The sequence below is a fragment of the Diabrotica virgifera genome, chromosome 8 (assembly GCF_917563875.1).
Source record: "Diabrotica virgifera virgifera chromosome 8, PGI_DIABVI_V3a".
Taxonomy (NCBI): Eukaryota; Metazoa; Arthropoda; class Insecta; order Coleoptera; family Chrysomelidae; genus Diabrotica; species Diabrotica virgifera.
This window is the reverse complement of record NC_065450.1, coordinates 130389046-130408701: the sequence shown is the minus strand read 5'-3', so window position 1 is coordinate 130408701 and position 19656 is coordinate 130389046. Positions and strand designations below refer to the sequence as shown.

The 19656-nt window shown below is 33.7% G+C and overlaps 1 protein-coding gene across 1 annotated transcript in view; it reads right to left on the bottom strand.

Moving 5' to 3' along the window:
* LOC126890419 (sortilin-related receptor-like) overlaps positions 1-19656 on the bottom strand; it is a 73342-nt gene that overhangs the window by 6181 nt on the left and 47505 nt on the right. The window lies entirely within an intron of this gene.

Below are 19656 nucleotides of genomic sequence, written 5' to 3'. Positions count from 1 at the left end.
AGGAAATATCAGTTTAAATACACTATTTAGATTTAGAATACTACTCCAGGGAAATAAGCAAGAAATAGACCATGTTCGGGCCACTGAAATATCCAGGTAGCTGACTACTTTTTTAGTTATTGTAGACCCTTTCTCGTAGGGCCAATTTCTCATATCGAGTTCAACTCCAGTTTAACCTGAACTTTTAGTGAACGTCAGTTTAAAGTCAAAATCGTCTTTCTCAATTCACGTTCAACCGATGGCAGTTTAAACTACGTTCAACTTGAACGCTGGAATTCGGCCGTTCAAAGATTTCAGAACCCAGTTCAGATGATTTCATGGATAACGCATGCGTTGTATAGGGCTTTTCATCGATTGTCGTTTGTTTCGAGCTTCTGTCATATGTTGTATATAATCTGTGTAATATTAATATACACGGATTATACGACATATGACAGAAGCTCGAAACAAATGACTGTGAATGAAAAGCCCTATTAACACGAAACGCTGCCATAATACTTATAAATATAACCTATTTTATTATACTAAGCCTAACGATAAACCATAAGATTATTTTTGTTTTTATTACATTTATTTATAATTATTAAAATGACTATTTGACTATAAATACTTAAATTTAACTTTATTCAAAAACAGCATAAAAAAGTCGTACAAAATGGCGATAGTTTTTTACCTTTTGCCATCTATTGGCATTTCTCGAAAGCTGTGGAACGTACACTGACAATGAGAAACGCATTCCAAACAAAACTTAAGTACACCGGTGAACCTCAGTCAACTAAACCATAGATTAACGCAGGTATGATAAATCGACGCTTAGAAAAAAACCTGCCTGTTTCCTGCCTAGAGTTCGCTTCCGTTTTTTCGATAAAAATCGATAAGAAAACGCGATTTTTTCGATATTTTGCACCCCATTCAAAAGATAATTATGTAGTTGATATAAAATTACAAAATTTAATCTTTTCTAACATTGAAAATGCTTCAAAATGCCGATTTTTAAAAGATAAAAAGTTAATTTGTTGCATCGAAAAGTGCAAAATAAGTGAAAATCGTTATTTGTTAATAACTTTTACTAAAATTAACTTAGAACTTTAGTGTTTCACCCAAAGTTGGGTACTGGAGTACTTAACAAACCCCCTTAAAATTTGAGACCGATCCATTAATTAGTTTAAAAGTTGTTCTATTTGTTTATCTCAGAGACCTTAATTTTTCAATAATAACATAAGACAGAAAATATTGAAGATAGGGCAGTTCTGCGTATGCCAAATGAAAGTAGAAAAGTGATACTATCAATCAAAATGTATTAAAAATATATAAAAAATTATATAATATATAGTCAAAATCCTAATGCCAAATTTTTGAAAGTTGGTAGTTTATAAAACTATTTAGAATAACTTTAAAAATGTTGTCCGTAGAAAAAATCATATTACATATTCGAAAAGCTGGTATTTTACTCGAATTTCTAAAAATGTATTTCAAATGGTGACTAGTCGTGGTAAATGAAAGGAGAGCTGGGAGCCGACAAATGCACGAGTTCAAAAACTAAAAAAGCAACTTAAAACTATTGACATTTTCTATATCTCGGGATTTACTGAATAGATTTTGATCTTTCTTCTTTTAATTTGTACGTAATTTTTCTGTACATTACAAATATGCAATTTGTCTAGACAATTAATAATTATTAAACAGTCTAATTTGTTTAAATAATTTTTGAAAAAATAATTTTTTCTCAAAAATCCATGTTTTTAATCATACTATCAATATTAATCATAGAAAAAGTTAAGGTGTACTTTAATAAATAAATTATCTTCAATAAATAATTACCTATCTAATAAAAATAATTTATTTATTAAAGTGTACTTTAACTTTTATTATAATCATTAATGATACTATGATTAAAAAATAGATTTTTGGAAAAAAATTATTTTTTCAAGAAAGGTTTAAAGAATGTTTATTAATTAATAAATTTATAAACAAATTGCACATTTGTAATGGACGTAGAAATTGCATACTAATTAAAAAAAGAAAGATCAAAATCCATTGAGTTGATCCGGAGATACAGAAAATTATATTAGATTGAAATTGCTTTTTCGGTATTTGAACTCAGTGGATTTGTAGGTTCCCCCTAGTAACCATTTGAACTACATTTTTGAAAATTCGTAGAGGGTACTATGAGGGTACAATGATAGTGCAAATTATTTGACAAAAAATACAAATCCCATTCTTTAAAATAGCATCAATGAGATTCCTTAATTATTATAAACAAATTAGCTGTGAATTAAAAAAAAAACACATGGCTCACTTTGTCCCAAATAAACCAAGGCTAATTTTTTATATGAAAATTTTTGATAATCTTTTTAAAGTTATTCTAATTGTTTATAAACTACAAAATTTCAAAAATTTCGCATTAAGATTTTTAACTATATTAATTAATTTTTTAATCTTTTTTTAATACATTTTGATACTATCACTCTTCTACTTTCATTTGGCATACTCAGAATTGCCCTATATTCATTATTTTCTGTCTTATGTTATTGCAAGGGAAAGGTCTCTGGGATAAACAACTAGAATATCTTTTAAACTTATTAATGGATCGGTCTCAAATTTTGAGGATTTATTAAGTACCAATATACCCAACTTTGGCTGAAACCCTAAAATTCTAAGTTAAATTTAGTAAAAGTTATTAACAAATATCGATTTTCATTTATTTTGCAATTTGCGAAGCAACAGATTTACTTTTAACATTCAAAAATCGGTATTTTGAAGTTTTTTCAATGTTCTAAAAAATCAAATTTTGCAATTTTATGTCAACTATTTAGCTTTTTAATGGGGTGCAAAAAATCGAATAAATCGCTTTACCTCCGTCACTGTGTTGGTCGTCGCCCTAAAAGGCAGGGTCTTCTGACATTGTTGTCACAAATGGTAATATTGCTCCTGTAGTGATCTTTTTCCAAGTTAAACTATTATTCTTCTAACTTGGCTATACTGTACTGATGACGACTAATGAGTCAGAAACACGTGTCTGCAGTTGCATTCCATCTTTTTATATTGTTAATTTTGTATTCACATTCACATTGCGAGTTATTTGCCAATGATTTTTCTTTTCTATATTCATAGTTGTACTCGCTTACTTAATATCCTTTATATATATATATATATATATATATATATATATATATATATATATATATCGATAAAAGGTACGTTGTCGCCTCGCGGTGAAAACTATGACGACCTCGCCTCACCCTTTTGTAGTTCTTTTTTTCAAAAAATATATGCATATATACAATGAGGGGAACTTTCTAATTAAGAATCTCTAAAGAGGGGAAACGATTTTAAATGTTTTTTTTATATATAAATTTACTATTAAATCCAATGCGCTGTCGCCTCACAACTATATATGATTAAGAATGAAAGCCGGTACGTTGTTGCCTCAGACGGCGTTGCCAAATATTCGAAAATGAATAAAGGATTGAGTGGGTCGAACTTTGGTGGACAGCGAGAGGTAGTATAGGTATTTATTACGGATGTAGGTAAAGAAATAGTGGGAATTTGTTCACATGTTCTATTGTTGTTTACATTAAAAATAAAGGATGGTTATTTTTGATATTTTAAATAAGCTTAAGATATGAACATGGTTTGTTTGGATTATATGTTTAAAAAATTTTTATTAGTAGATATTCCAAAGCTAGTATTTTGCAATAAATTAAGCTAAGCCAAGTTATTTTGTGTAAATTATTGCTCTTATACAGTAAAATTATAAAGTCTCTTAACGATATAATTTATTATTTGCAGTAAACATGTTACCTATCTCACAGAAAAAAGTGTCAACGGTTTATTTAAAAATTTTAATTAAAAATCAGTGAACTAGTATACATAGCTGTAAAAATGTTCCAACAAAACGTATTCTTACAGCAAAGTGTACGAAAATAATCCATAAGGTGGTGAAGGTGGGGTGGTTTTAAGGGCAAAAATGGTTTTCTGAAATTTCTGGCTAAACATTGCATCGTTTAAAAAACTTCAACGCAAAAGCTGTGGGCGATAAAAAAATCTACAATTTGTGTAGTGGTCTTTTTATCCTAATCTCAAAAAATTTTGAGAAAAACTCAAAACTAGGTTTTTAGGTACCTATTTAATTTTTTTCTTCCACAAAAATGATTTCATTATGTTTTGTTTAAATGTCAAACCCTTTAATTGAGGCGTTGGTTAGATGTTTATTATATCTAAGAATAAAAAAAAATTATAAAAATAGCAACAAAAAGTAAAAAAAAAATATTTCTATATTTTCACTTAACCATCATATAAAAAACTTACATATGCCATACATATTTTATTTTTATAAGATGTTGAATTTTTGATTTTATAATATTGGAATTCATCTTTTTATCTAGATAGATATACGCCATCTTGAATATAATTTGAAAAGTGTTCTCTTAAAAGGTTTGTTTTTTAATATTTCTTCTTTGTGGAGGCACATATGAATCGCATTCGGAATCTTCCCTTGCTTGGTTTTTTGATGCTTTGAGTAGTTTTTTTATTTGGATAGTACTTATCGTCACTGTCCGTTTTAAATTCTTTACTTGTTTGAGCCAGAACGTTATCTTTTGCAACCAACGCTTTACTTTTTTGAACTTTTTGCATACCTGCAATACTTGGAAAATTAATATTCGTATTTTGAAGATTGCTTTTTTTATGTTCTTCCGCATTTTTCTCAATCGTGGTGAAAATCTAGTTCTTCAAGAGATTTTCTTTTATATTCTAAAGGAAGAGAATCCCTTTCCATTACTATTAAAAATTTTGACGATTTTATGGTGTGATAAATGTCAGCAGGTAATTCATAACATTCATCATGCATTTTTTCGTCATGCCTCATAAACTTGACAAATTCTTTAGGTTTAATTTTTGGACATACTTAAAATTTGTGCTACTGTTGCAATATTTTTGCGTAATTTGTTGCTTGATATAGCTTCAGAGTTTGTTAAAATCATTTTGCTTGTCAATTTACGGATCGAAACATCCCCTTTGTCCCATTTTAGCTTACTGCCTGGAACTGCAAACATATAGTTATTAACGTCGGACGACGTCAGACATGTATTTATGTCTATGTTTTATTAAAGTTTCTATGAAACCTTGCAACATTTTTGGAAGTAAAATAACAACAGCTCAAGAACCTTTACCAGAACACACTGGAATTTTGTATCCTCTCGTAAGTGCCTTTTCTCCTTCAGTTAAAACATTTTCAAAATCACTGAAATCCGTTTATCTTTCGTTACTAGATTGCTGAACTTTTAAATACTAAACATCACCTATTCGTCTTCTGTTAAAAATAATGGCTAATGCTAGAGCATAGTTAACTAAATTTTTATGTTTCAACATTATCAATATTGCTCTCAAACGTCTTCTGACAATTTACACCAATTTTAATACTTTCTTCTCAAAATATTTTAATATCACTTAGTGGTACTAGCTTTGGTAATTTTTGTTCTTGAATATCTTTGTTAGCGAGAGAAGCAATTTCAAAACTCCAACGATTTGTCAGCAACGTTTTCAAATTATGTATTTATAGCCCTTGGCCAATTCCTGTATTTGTCTTTCTGTTGTACACGTAAAATCAGCTGATTCTTTTAGTATTAAATGGAGGTGTTCATAGCAACATAGTGTTAGGTACGTACCCAAGTGCAACGCGATAATACGAGTAGGAGAACTGAAGGTCTTTTTAAAACTATTGTATACATATAAAACTTAAAGACTAAGTAGTTTCGTGTTGCAACGAAATTGAAAATGCTTATTAATTTTTGATTTACATGTTTACTCTGATTGGAGTACGAAGGGAACCATTCTCGTTGGAACTTTACCTCACTGAGCAGATGAGACGTGAATTATACATTGTAAAATTCCCTCATCTTCCTTAGTCTCAGCATCCGTTATGGCTTGCAAATTTTAGAAGCCTCAAAGGTATAACCAGAGAAGGTTCCCATTGTTTTCAATCTGGTAGGATGTGGAGCAACATTTTTGGTGTTGTTTTATGTGCTATTAGTTTGAAAACTTAGTCTTTTGCTAGCAGTTGCCGCTAGGGCATCCCAGCCATTTCGATCGTTGCAATTCGTGACTGCACGCCGGGGTTTGTCCTAGTTGGGTCAGAGAGAGCAGCATATGTGCCTCCTGATGAGAGACTAATAAGTTTAGAAACCTGTAGAGGCGCTTGCAGCGCTCTCTTATTGGACTAGAATATGATGCGCCTGTAGTTTCGCGTTGCAACGAAATTGAAAATGGTTATTCATTTTTGACATATAAAACTCTTGGAGCACTTGAGATCGTCAAAATTTTTGGGTCTTAAAATATGCTTTAAAGCAATCGTATTATTATTTACCATCGTTCTATACTTAATAATAAATATAGAGAGGGTTCGCATTCTTCCACTACATGCATAGTTTATACCCTCTCTCTTATGGTTTTTTAAGTAAGAATTATCAAAATTAACGTAAATGTAAATGCTATACAATTTTCGTTTTGTAGAAGACTCTTGTTCCTTAACATTTAATTTGGGGACAACGTTTTTTGGATCCATTACACATGCTGTAAGGGTTTGCGATTCAGAAATGTAATTAGTACTGGAAACATCTCGGTTTTTGCTTGCAAATTCTGTTATGTCGTTTATAATAATACCGTCATTTGCTAATAGTCTAGCTAGAAGGCTTACAAGACATAATCAATAAAGTTACAGAAGTGAGTCAGCGTTATGGACTGAATCCTAATATTAAGGAACCTAAATATATGAGGATCAGGAAAGATAACGCATCAGTTGAAGGGCTAGAAAAAATCGTAAACAAATAAGCACAAACATGCAAATTACCTATAAGGATATTAATCTGGTGAGCAATATCAATGGTAAATAAAATAAATAATAAAATAAGGGTACTTCGATGATATGTATTTCCCGTGTTTTCTTTACATCGCCATCTATCAAGATCTTATTTTCAGTTATTTTGTTCGTTTCATGTCTTGTCAATTTATTTTTGTTAGTTTCTTATTTTATCGTCCTATATTTTTTTTGCTTGAAATATTACTGTTGTCATTTCTATTCAAACATTTTAATGTCAGAATACGGGTTTTTCTTTCAGAGCAGAAGTAGTAAACTTCTGATGTTGGATAGTGTTTTGTTGTTTCATTTTTGAGATTTTTGAAACTGTTGCTATTACTGCTCAATGATAAATTCCTATACGAAATTTACTTAGATTGACTCCCGTTTGCATGTCACCCACATAAAGATATTTATTTTGGTTTTACATAGTTTTTTTTATTTGTGTTAAGCCATTCAGGTTCATTTTAGTGTTTTTCAACTTTCTGTAATTTAGATAGTAGGTATATCAGTGTTTATTCTTTGTCATAATTGTTATTTTTTATCCTACTGCTGCCTGTTACAGAAAAAATCATTTATGTTCTTACTTTTGTAATAAAGTCACATAATATAATGAATTTTTTATTTTTTAGGATTAAATTAATGACTGGTTAGAATTTTCCTATCCTTTCGTCTTCATGATCCTTTGGGGCATAGACTTGTTCAGTTCCATATTATAATAACTACTTAAGTATTACATACGCTCCATGATTACTAATATTCTGTTTGTAATTTTTATTAATTCCTATGCGACCAGCTAACATATTTTTATTCCGGCATGCTCTCTCTCTTATAGAACTTGTTTCTACAGGGTGTCCAGAAACTATACCTACAAACGAAGACAGGCGATTCCTCAGATATTTTCCTAAGACAATTTAACCCAATTCACCTAGTCCGAAAATGTTTCCTAAGGGAGCTAGAGCTCTTGGAAGATGGCATCTAGTAATTAGTTTTTCTTAAATACCTCCAAAACGCTTCTATTTAGAAAAACGAAATTTGGTAAGCCTATTCATCTTCCAGGGATAAATCGATTCCATCCATTGTGAATTTTTAGTACCGGTCATAGGCGTCCATTTTGGGTAGGGCAACGGTTATTTTATAGCATAACTTTTTTGTCTTTAGCGTTTAAGTATTTTTGACTCAGGATTTTTAAATTGTGAGGTATTCTAAAATTAAAAGATACTCTTGCTTAAATTTGGTAGGACACATCGATTTCTAGAAAAATTTATTTGAAAATTTTTCGTTTTTTGAATTTGAAAAGAATTAAAAAAAAACGGTGTATTTTACCAACTTGAAGCCAGAGTAACTTTTAGTACCAGAATACCTCATAATTTAATAATCTAGTGTCAAAAATGCTTAAAAATGAAAGACAAAAAGTTATGCGATAAAATAACCGTTGACCTACCCAAAACGGATGCATATGACCGGTACTAAAAATTTGCAATTAATGAAACCGATTCATCTCTGGGATATAAACAAACGTACCAGTTTTCGTTTTCTAAATAGTTTTTTTTAATTTTTTTTTTAATTCAAGAAACGAAAAATTTTCAAATCGATGTTTCTAGAAAATTGTATATTCTATGGACTTAAAGCAAGAGTACCTATTAGTACTAGAATAATTCACAATTTAATAATCCATAGTCAAAAATGCTTAAAAATTAAATAAAAAAGGTATGGGATAAAATAACCGTTGCCGTACCCAAAACGGGCGCCTATAGCCAGTACTGGAAATCCACAATGAATAAAATGGATTTATATCTGGATGATAAATATGCGTAATAATTTTCGTTTTGTAAATAGAAGCGTTCTGGCGCTTTTTAAGAAAAACTAATTACAAGACGCCATCTTCAAAGAGCTCTAGCTCCCTTAGGAAGCATTTTCGGACTAAGTGAATTGGGTTAAATTATTTTAAAATTATCTGAGGAATCTCTTTTTTCGTTTGTCGGTAGAGTTTCTGGACACCCTGTATAAGGACAACAATTTTAAATCGTAAGCTGCAACTTATATCATAAAGTTTTTAGCTGCCTTGTTACGGTACCGACGGCGCATATTTTTATATTTCACGACCTAATACCCAATGCAAACTGAAAGCGACGTTGCCAAAAACTGAGGCAACAAGGTACCGGTTGTTAAACAAAAAGTAGAATTTATATGCTGAGGCGACAACATACAGCCAGTCACTGCTGCAATGCCGATACTAGCGCCAGTGATATACTGCCGAACTAACGAACCAAAAAATAGTGAAAAGGGGAACGTTGTCACCTCAAAACTATTTTTTGCACATCGACTCATAAGGTGGTTGGGAAGCTGTCCTGAAATTAAAGTGAGGCGACAACGTCATATATGAGGCGACAACGTCTACCGATTCACCGTTTCTGAGGCGACAAGGTACCCCTTATCATATATATATATATATATATATATATATATATATATATATATATATATATATATATATATATATATATATATATATATATATATATATATATACATATATATGCTTTCTGTTGTTCTCCGGGTTTGACTCCGCGTTGAATAATTTTGGTTTTGAGAAAAACCATTATTTTGACGACGTTTCGGCAAGATCTCACTTGCCATTGTCAAGTCAGGTAGTTCCTCTTCTCGCTGTTGCTTGAAGCAGACTAAATTTTTATTCACGATACCGTAACGTATATAGTTGATCCTAATGTATTTGCTTGACCTGCGCGTCTCTTGGATCTTGTGATTGGTCCAGTATATGTTGGGAGGTCTGGAAGGGTGACACGCGTAGATGTCACTGCTTGATTCATTTTGGTCTTTTTCTTCAGTACCGTTTTCCATGTTGTAGGAAGCCGTTGCGCATCATCTCTTTGGTTTAGACCGTTGGGATTTCTTTCGATTTCTATAAATTCTCTGATTTCACGTTTTCTTTTTATTTCTATGTTAGCTAACATCGTTGTTTGCTTCAGGTTTATTGTATGTCCTGTATTTGCGACATGTTGTGCAAGGGATGACGTGGTTTCTCCCATTTCGATGGCATTTCGGTGTTCTTCTCGTCTTACATGAATTCTTCGGTTGGTTCGTCCAATGTACGACTTTCCACAATCCCCACACGGAATCTCGTATACTCCTTGACTTTCTAACGATATTTTGGTTTTTGGTGTTGGTAGAATAGTTGAGATCTTTATGTCGGTGTTAAATATCGTTTCTATGTTATGTTTTCTCAGCACTCTCCCTATTTTCTCTGTTGTACCCTTCACATATGGTAGAATGGTTTTGCCGATCGGTTTTTCGTCTTCTGTTGGGTCCTTCATTCTTCTTCGAGCAATTTGAGCTTTTTCGATGGTGTATGTTGAGAAGCCGTTTTCCCTTAACGCTGTTTTCACATTGTGCATTTCTTCATTTTGATGTTCTTGGTCTGTCAGTCTTTCAGATCTTGTAATCAAGGTCTTGATGACTGAATGTAATTGTGCAGGATGGTGGTGTGAAGCAGCATTTATATATCTATCGGTATGTGTCGGTTTCCTATACACTGTATGGCCTATGTGTCCGTCTTGTTTCTTTATTTTTAACACATCTAAGAATGGTATTTGATCGTTTTCTTTCAGTTCCATAGTAAACTGAATTTTATGGTGGATATTGTTGATGTGTTCTAAAAATGCCTTTAGTTTTTCTTCTCCGTGGGTCCAGATGATAAAAGTGTCATCCACGTATCTAAGCCAAAATTTAGGTTTGTATTCAGCTGTTTTTATTGCCCGCTGTTCTATTTCCTTCATAAACAAGTTCGCTATTACTGGTGACAGTGGGGAACCCATCGGTGCTCCCTCAACTTGTTTATATCTTTGCTCCTTATAGATGAAATATGTGTTATTTAAACAGTGTTTGGTTAGGTTTAGAGTATCCGGTGATATTGGATACTTTTTGCTTATGATGTCCAGTGATTCATCTATAGGAACATTCGTGAAAAGTGAGACTACATCGAAGCTGACTAGTAAATGTTCCGGCTCAAGAGTCACACCTTTTATACGCTCGATGAATTGGCTCGCGTTCTTGACGTAAGAATCCGCTTCCTCCGCGTATGGTTGCAGCTGTTGAGCCAGAAATTTTGCCAGCGGTTGTAAGGGAGATCCGATGGAGTTCACAATTGGTCGCAGTGGTAATCCTGCCTTGTGTGCCTTGGGTAGGCCGTAAAATTTTTGGCATCTTGATGACTTCTCTCTAGGTATGAGATGGACCTGTTGTTCTTTCTTGATATTTGAGGCTTTGATCTTGGCTTTTGTTATTTTCTCTAGATATGTTGTCGGGTCTGACGAGATGCTTTGATATGTTGTATCATTTAAGATGTCGTTTATTTTTGTTTCGTAGTCTTGAATATTCATTACTACCGTAGCGTTGCCTTTGTCAGCTGGAAGCACGATGATTTCTTTGTTGTTCTTCAAATTATGTAAGGCTTCTTTCTCTTCCCGTGTTAAATTTCTTTTTGGTGGTTTAGCTGTTCTTAATATTTGTGATACGTCTTGGCGTATGATCTCGGCTGTTTCTGTTGGGAGACTAGTAATTGTAGTCTCTACCTCAGTAATGATATTTTCTACGGGAATGTGTGTAGGTGCAAGAGCAAAATTGGAACCTTTTATATATATGCTATTTTAAATTATAAATAATAAGTTATACAAATGTTAATAAAATCATTTTTTTAGTAAAATTGTGGCTTATTTCCCATTAAAAATAGTTAACCTTGTGTATTATTTACAACAAAATGGTCAAGACAGAACAGCATTTAACAATATGAAAAAGCTCCTCATAAGCAAAGACGTATTAGCTACCGCCATATTAGCCGTATCAATTATTCGGGCCCCCCGTAATTCATGGGCCCCAGCGCGGCATGTCGAAACAAAATTCCATTTAAAAAATTGAACAAAATATTCTACAATTATTTCACTATTAAAACGCTTTGAAACTGGGTATATTGTTTGGATATCGACATTTTCGTTTAATGGATTCTTTATCTATATATTATAAACTATATATATGTACAGGTACCTCGCCTGATCTATTTTCTGCCGCTCGCCGTTATTCCATAACAAGTTGGCTGCTATGCACTTTTTGTTTTCAAGCTACTTTTTATTGTCTATTCGCCGTTGGCTATGTGTGAGACATTGTATAATGTATAATTCCAAATTGCAATATTTGTATAGATAGCAAGACAGCAAAGATTAATCTCTTCCCCTAAAACTACGTCTAGTTAAATGCTACATTTTCCGATCTTACTATATGGTGTGGACGCCTGGCCGCTGACAGAGACGCTCACAAAAAATTAGAAGCATTCGAAATATGGGTGTACCGACGCATTTTTCGTATATCCTGGACTAAACATGTCACCAACATAGAAATAATCCACAGAATCGGAAAAGAGAAAGAAATCGTGAGCACAATTAAACAAAAAAAAACTTGAATATATAGGCCAGTGGTTCTCAACCTTTTTGAGTTATGTACAATAAAATACTTTTTATTCTTTTTGGTACCACCTAACTACCTAGGTAATCTAATTAACTATAATAGTGGTGTTGATTTTGGCTGTGTTTTTGCGTTTTATGTACTACCGCAAATCAGAATATGTACCATCAGTGGTACATGTACCATAGATTGAGAACCGCTGATCTAGGCCACATTATGAGACACGATAAGTACCGTCTGCTGAAATTGATTGTCCAGTGGAAAATAGACCATAAGCGAGGGCCATGCACGAGAAGACACTCACGGCTCCAAAATCTGCTGAAGTGGTTCGGGCTAACATCAGTCGCACTATTCAGAAGTGCCGTAAGCAAGATCATAATTGCCATGTTAATAGCCAACGTTCGCAACGGATAGGGCACTTGAAGAAGAAGACGGTCAAGATGACCAAAATTTTCAGATATATGTCTCGGAAAGGAAACAGTCAACATATAAATAAATTCAAATAATCCCCAATATAAATTAAATAGACCAATGAATTAAAAACACCCGAATAAATTGATTTTTAAATACAGCACCAAGAGACTTGCAGTTTCTTGCATTATGTTCAGGATGACGTCTGGAAAAAAGTCTACTATTCAAAAATGGGTGGAAATGTATAATTGCACTTTCAAGTGCAGAAAATGCATCAAAAAGTGTATAAATATAAAAATAAAGTCAAAATTAGTATACTAAGAACCAAAATTTATTATTCGGGGGTTTTGGGGTCACTTAACACTATTAGGCCATCAGAACTGAACCCTGGGTCACCTGGTGCCCAAGGTCACTGCAAGAAAAGTCATCTTCCGGAGTTTCGATGGTTTTCGACATTAAATTGATGCAACTGGAATACTCACGGCTTTTTGGGGTCGCTAAATACAAATATGCCATCAGAATTGACCTCTGGAGTACCCGGTGCCCAAGGTCGCTACTAAGGTACGTCATCTTCTGGAGTTTCGAGGGATTTCGGCACTAAATTTATGCAACTGTACTACTAGGGGGTTTTTGAGGTCGTTGAACACGAATATGCCATCAGAACAGACCTATGGATCACCTGGTGCCCAGGATCACTGCAAGGGACGTCATCTTCTGCAGTTTCGAGGACTTTCGGTATTAAATTGACGGAAACGGATTACTTACGGGTTTTTGGGGTCGCTAAACACGAATACACCATCATAATTGAATTCCGGAGTACCTGGTGCCCAGGATCGCTACTAAGGTACGCCATCTTCTGGCGTTTCGAGTATTTTGGGCATTACATTGATGCAAATGGATTACTCAAGTAGTTTGAAGTCGCTAAACACGAGGTTTTTGGGGTTGCTTAATAAGAATACCCCATCAGAACCGACACCAGAGCACCTAGTGCCTAGAGCACGTTGTCTTCTGAAGTTTCGAGAGTTTTCGGTACTTAATTAATTGATGTAAATGGATTACTCATGGGTTTTTGGGGTTGCTGAACATAAATACATCATCAGAACAGACACCGGAGCACCTGGTGCCTAAGGCACGTTATCTTTTGTAGCTTCGATAGTTTTTGGTACCAAATTAATGCAAACGGATTACTCTTGAGTTTTGGGGTTGCTGAAGATGAATATGCCATCAGACCCAACCCACGCCGAACCTGGGGTCTAGCGTACGTCAACTTCTGGAATTTTGGGGGTTTTCGGCATTAAATTGATGCAAACAGATTACTCATGCGTTTTTGGGGTTATTGAACACGAATGCGCCATCAGAACAGACACCAGACACCTAGTGCCAACTTGATTGAAACGGATAACTCACGTGCTTTTGGGGTTGCTAACCACAAATACGCCATCAGAAGAGACTTTGGAGCACCTGAGCCTAAGGCACGTTATGTTCTGAAGTTTCGAGAGTTTTCGATACTAAATTGATGCCAATGGATTACTCATGAGTTTTTGAGTTTGCTAAATGTTAATACACCATCATAACAGACACCAGAGCACCTGGTACAAAAAGCATACCACCTTACAGAATTTCGAGAAGTTTAGGTGCTAAATTGATGCAAACAAATTGCTCATAGGTTTTTGGGTTTTCTGAACACGAATATGAAATCAGAACCGACTCACTGCATTCCTAGTGGGCAGAGTGGCTGCTATGCACGTAGTTTTTTGAATTTTTAGGCATTCCGACACTAAATTGGTACACACCGAGTACTTGGAGGTTTTCTGAGTTGCAGTTCAAAGAAAACGTTCAAATTAGTGAAATTTTTTTTGCTATTTGTAGACTTTTTTAAATAACTATGTTGTGCTATACAATTTTCTTAATTGTTTATAAATTAAAATCAATTTATATCTGACAGTGTTTTTCCTTCATTTATTTCAAAATCAATTTACTATATTTTATTTTGATAGTGTGATTCATCGTGGTCACTAGATACTCCAGAATCTTTCATCTAAGTTATATTCGTGTTCAGAAACCTCAAAAACATAAGACTAATCCGTTTGCATCAATTTAGTACCAAAAACCCTCGAAACTCCAGAAATGACGTGCCTTAGGCACCAGGTACACCGGTGTCTGTTCTGATGGGGTATTTGTATTCAGCAACCCCAACAACCTATAAGTAATCCATTTACATCAATGTAGTACCAAAGACACTCGAAACTCCAGAAGGTGACGACCATTGTAGTGACCCTTGGCACCAGGTGCACCAGGGGTCGGTTTCGATTGCCTATTTGTATTTAGCAACCTCAAAAACCTTCCAGTAATCTACTTGAATCAATTTGTTTAGCGACCCGAAAAACCTGTAATTAATTCGGTTGCATTAATTTAATACCAAATGCCCTCTAAACTCCAGAAGATGATGTCCTTTGCAGTGATTATGGGCACCAGGTGATCCGGTGGTCTCTTATGATGGCATATTCGAGTTTAACGACCTCAAAAACCCCCCGAGTAATTCATTTTTATCAATTTAATGCCGAAATCCCTCAAAACTCCAGAGGAGGACGTCTCTCAGTGACTATGGCTCCAGGTACATAGGGGTGGGTTCTGATGGCATATTCGCGTTTAGCGACCTCAAACTCCAGAAACTCCAGACGATGACGTTCTTTGCAGTTACCTTGGGCACCAGGTGATCCAGGGGTCGGTTTTGATGGCATATTCGTGTTCAGTGACCCCAAAAGCCCCCAGAATAACAAAATTTGGTCCTTAGTATACTGATTTTAACATGTTGATGCACTTTTGGATGCATTTTATGCACTTTAGAGTGCAATTATGCATTTTCACCCATTATTTAATAGTAGACTTTTTTCCAGACGTCTTCCTGAATATAATGCAAAAACTGCAATTCTCTAGGTGCTATATTTAAAAATCGATTTATTTTGTGCTAAATGCCCTCTAGACAAGTAAGGATCTGTTTTTAGATGGATGTGAGAGGTGGCATTCAGATTTTTACGGATAAAGTTAGGTGATAATTTGGTTAATAATAATTGATTTATGCTCCTTCTCAAATATGCCCGGAACATTAATAAAAAAAATAAAATATTTTTTTTTTCTAATTTTTTGCTTATAACTTAAAAACTATTTATTTTAGAACAAAGTCCTATAGGAATAAAACAAAGATAATTAAATTTTCTATCAGATGCGATTGGTTAAAAATGTCTTAATTTATCACCCTTGCTTCAAAAGAGCAATAAATATGAAATAAGGGGGAAAACAGGCCTGTCCTTATTCAATGATTTTCCATCACTTAGGTTGCACTTGGAACCTTCCTAATTCGCTTAGATAATTTTTGTAATGTGCTAAAATACACCAAAATTTCATTAAAATTGACTTACTAGATTTTGCATAATAATTTTGCAATCTAAACTTTTTTAAAAAAATTAAAATTTTTTAAAATCTTGCACAACAAAAACTAGAACATACAACGATTTGTCAATTTTTTACATATAAAGAAATACTGCACCTATATAATGCACTTTACAGAATTGAAATCGGATTATTTAAGCAGCCTCAGCAATGTTTTAAAGTTATAAACAAGTTTTTGACTTATAAACAAATTAGTGCTGTGGCCAGGAGGGGGTGCTACGGGCTCCTTAATTTAGATGGATTTACCCAAGTTTTTTTATGTATTTTGACCCGTAGAACACGAATTTTTTGGGTAACAGTTGATCCGGATGTCGATAAGATTGTTAGAAACAAACTTGAGGAATTACATAAAATCGATTTTTCGCAAAATAAAACATTTTTTTTGTATTTTTTGGGTAATTCTAATCAAAAAATGTTCTTACAAGTTTTTTCGTAGGATGCATAGTTTTCGAGTTAAACGCGGTGGAACTTTCAAAAAATCGAGAAATTGCAATTTTTGAACGCGAATAATTTGATTAAAAAATAAAATAGCAATTCTGCTGACAGCATTTGAAAGTTTAAGTCAAATTATACTGGTTTTAATTATTTGCATTGCTAAAAATTAATTTTATTATTATTAAACAAAGCTATTTGTTTATTAGCCAAAAAATTGTTTGTAAATTTAAAACATTGCTGGGGCCCCTTAAATAATCCGATTTTAATTCTGTTAAGTGTATTAGATAGGTAGAGCACCTCTTTATATGTAAAAAAATTAGCCAGCTTCTAAATGGTCTACTTTTTGTTCAAAAAGATTTTAAAAAATTTGAACTTTTTTAAAAACATTTAGATTGCAAATTTATTATGCAAAATTTATTATGTCGATTTTAATGAAATTTGGTACACGATTTAAGTATGTTACAAAGAGTTTCCTAAGCGAATTACTAAAGTTCTAAGTGCCACCAAAGTGGTTAAAAAATATTGAATAACAACAGACTTATTTTGGCTCCTTATTTTGTATTTATTGCTATATTGCAGAAAAGGTAATACCTTAAGACATTTTTTACCAGTCGTATATCATCCAAAATTCAATTATCTTTATTTTATTTTTCTACCATTTTGTTCCAAAACGAATCGTTTTAAAGTTATAAGCAAAGAAAGCAGAAAAAAATCGATGTTTTTCGAAATTTTTAAATATTTTAATTTTTTTATTAATGTTACGGGCATATTTGAGAAGGAGCATAAGTCAATTATTATTACTGAAGGTATCACCTAACTTTATCTGCAAAAATCCGAATGCCACCTCTCACATCCAAAAATAGACGTTTTTTCGCAGATCCTTACTGGTCTACTCGTCAAAAAGTAGAAAATGTTTCTACTTTTTTCTACACACATGTCCAAAATGGGTCTAGGAAAGTTGGTTGACAACACTTCGTCGACGGAAAATTAGTCGACAACATTTGGTCGACAAACAGTTGGTCGAATGCACAATTCATCGAATGTACAATTCGTCGATGAACATAATTTGTTCGAATGGATTTTTCGTCGACAAACTGTTATTTATCTTTAGGATAAAGGGATTAATGGTGACAAACGACGGATTATTGGTTTTTATTTTGTTAACTGGAATATTGTATTATACATATCTGAATTTATTTACTTTTTGGGGTTTTGTTAATTTTTTTTTCTAAATCTTAACTATTTTTAATTTTAAATTTAATGCAAAAATTGGCAGCAGTGGGAGAAAACGGCAAATATAAACCGATATTTTCATTAGTGATGTTGTACCGTTCTTCTTTTTGGTGTCGGCGCACTTGCGAACGGAGCATTTCGGGACAATTGATACTTATCAACATTTTAGACTACAGCAGAAAATTTAAACACAATCTTGAAAAAAAAAATAAAAATCAATAATCCTTCGTTTGTCACCAATAATCCCTTTATCCTAAAGATAAATAACAGTTTGTCGACGAAAATTCCATTCGATCAAATGTTCGTCGACGAATTGTCCATTCGATGAATTGTGCATTCGGCCAACTGTTTGTCGACCAAATGTTGTCGACGAATTTTCCGTCGACGAAGTGTTCTCTACCAACTTTCCGACACCGCACCGGTCCAAAAGTTTGGAATACGTACAAATAATATATCTACGCCTATGTTGGTTTCAAAACTGTTAGTTGTTGATATTCATTTTAGAGCGTTTTTACATGAAAATGATAAAAACTCTGAATCGTTTTTGTATCATTTTGCCCACTTTGGTCACATTCAACTGATTAGCGTATTTACACATTATATCAGTCTGTGTTTAAATTTGAATTGAGCCGTTTAAAAATGCTTAGAAACGTGATATCTCACTTTGACAGATCTAGGGTAATTGCTTTGTTGATAAGTGATATCGCGAATATTGTTGATGTTACTCAGAGTGCTGTATCTAAAATTTAAAAAAAATCCAAGAGACGTCATTTGTCTCCAAGAGACAAATGACGTCAAGGATCGTACCAGAAGTTGTAAAAGTCAATGTACAACAGCAGCACAAGATCGGTAGATAACATTGATAGCTCGAAGAAATCGTCTGGAAGCCACAAGTGGTATATCCAGAGAAATTTCTAGGCTGCAAGGACTAAATATTTCGCGGCAAACAATAACACGCCGACTAAATGCGGTAAATTTGTATCGTAGAAGACCCTTACATGTTCCTAAACTAATCTACCAACACAAAATAGTAAGGTTGCAATGGGCTAGAGAAATGGTGCAACATGGTCCTAACTGGAATAACGTGATGTTCTCTGATGAGTCAAAAATTGGCTTAGTATCTGATTCGCGAAGAACACTGGTTGGAGGGCTCCAGGACGACAAGTCCGACTAGAAACAGCCCAACCGCGTGTCCCCTTTGAAGGTGGCAGTATTATGGTTTGAAGTGGTATTATGAGTGGTACACGGACGCCACTGCTGGTTCTGGAGAGAAGTGCCACTGGTGCTGTGTACATCGAACAAGTTTTAAATCCTGTCGTACGTCTATTCTGAGGGGCAGTAGGTGATGAATTTGTGTTTATGCATGACAACGCACCTCCTTATCAAACAGCAGCAGTACAAAATTTTCTGGAAAAAGAAGGAATATCTACATTACAGTGGCCCTCGAATTCCCCCGATATGAACGTTATTGAACATGCTTGGGACATCAAAACACACATCAAAAAGCGAAACAATCCCCCTATTACTAGGGTTACCATACGTCCGGATTTGAAAGACATGTCCGGATTGGCGTCCGGATATGAGAAATGTCCGGATTTTTTCCTTAAGGCGCATTCTCACGGTTCGATTTTGGTTGATCAACTTTAGTGGATCAACTAAAATCGAATGATAATAGCTGTGAGAACATATGTTTCAATTTTAATCGGTTAACTTTTGTCGATTCAACAAAACATTGATAGAGTAAAACTTTATCGTTCAACTTGACATTTTCAGATGAGTTGAATAGTGTGTGAAGC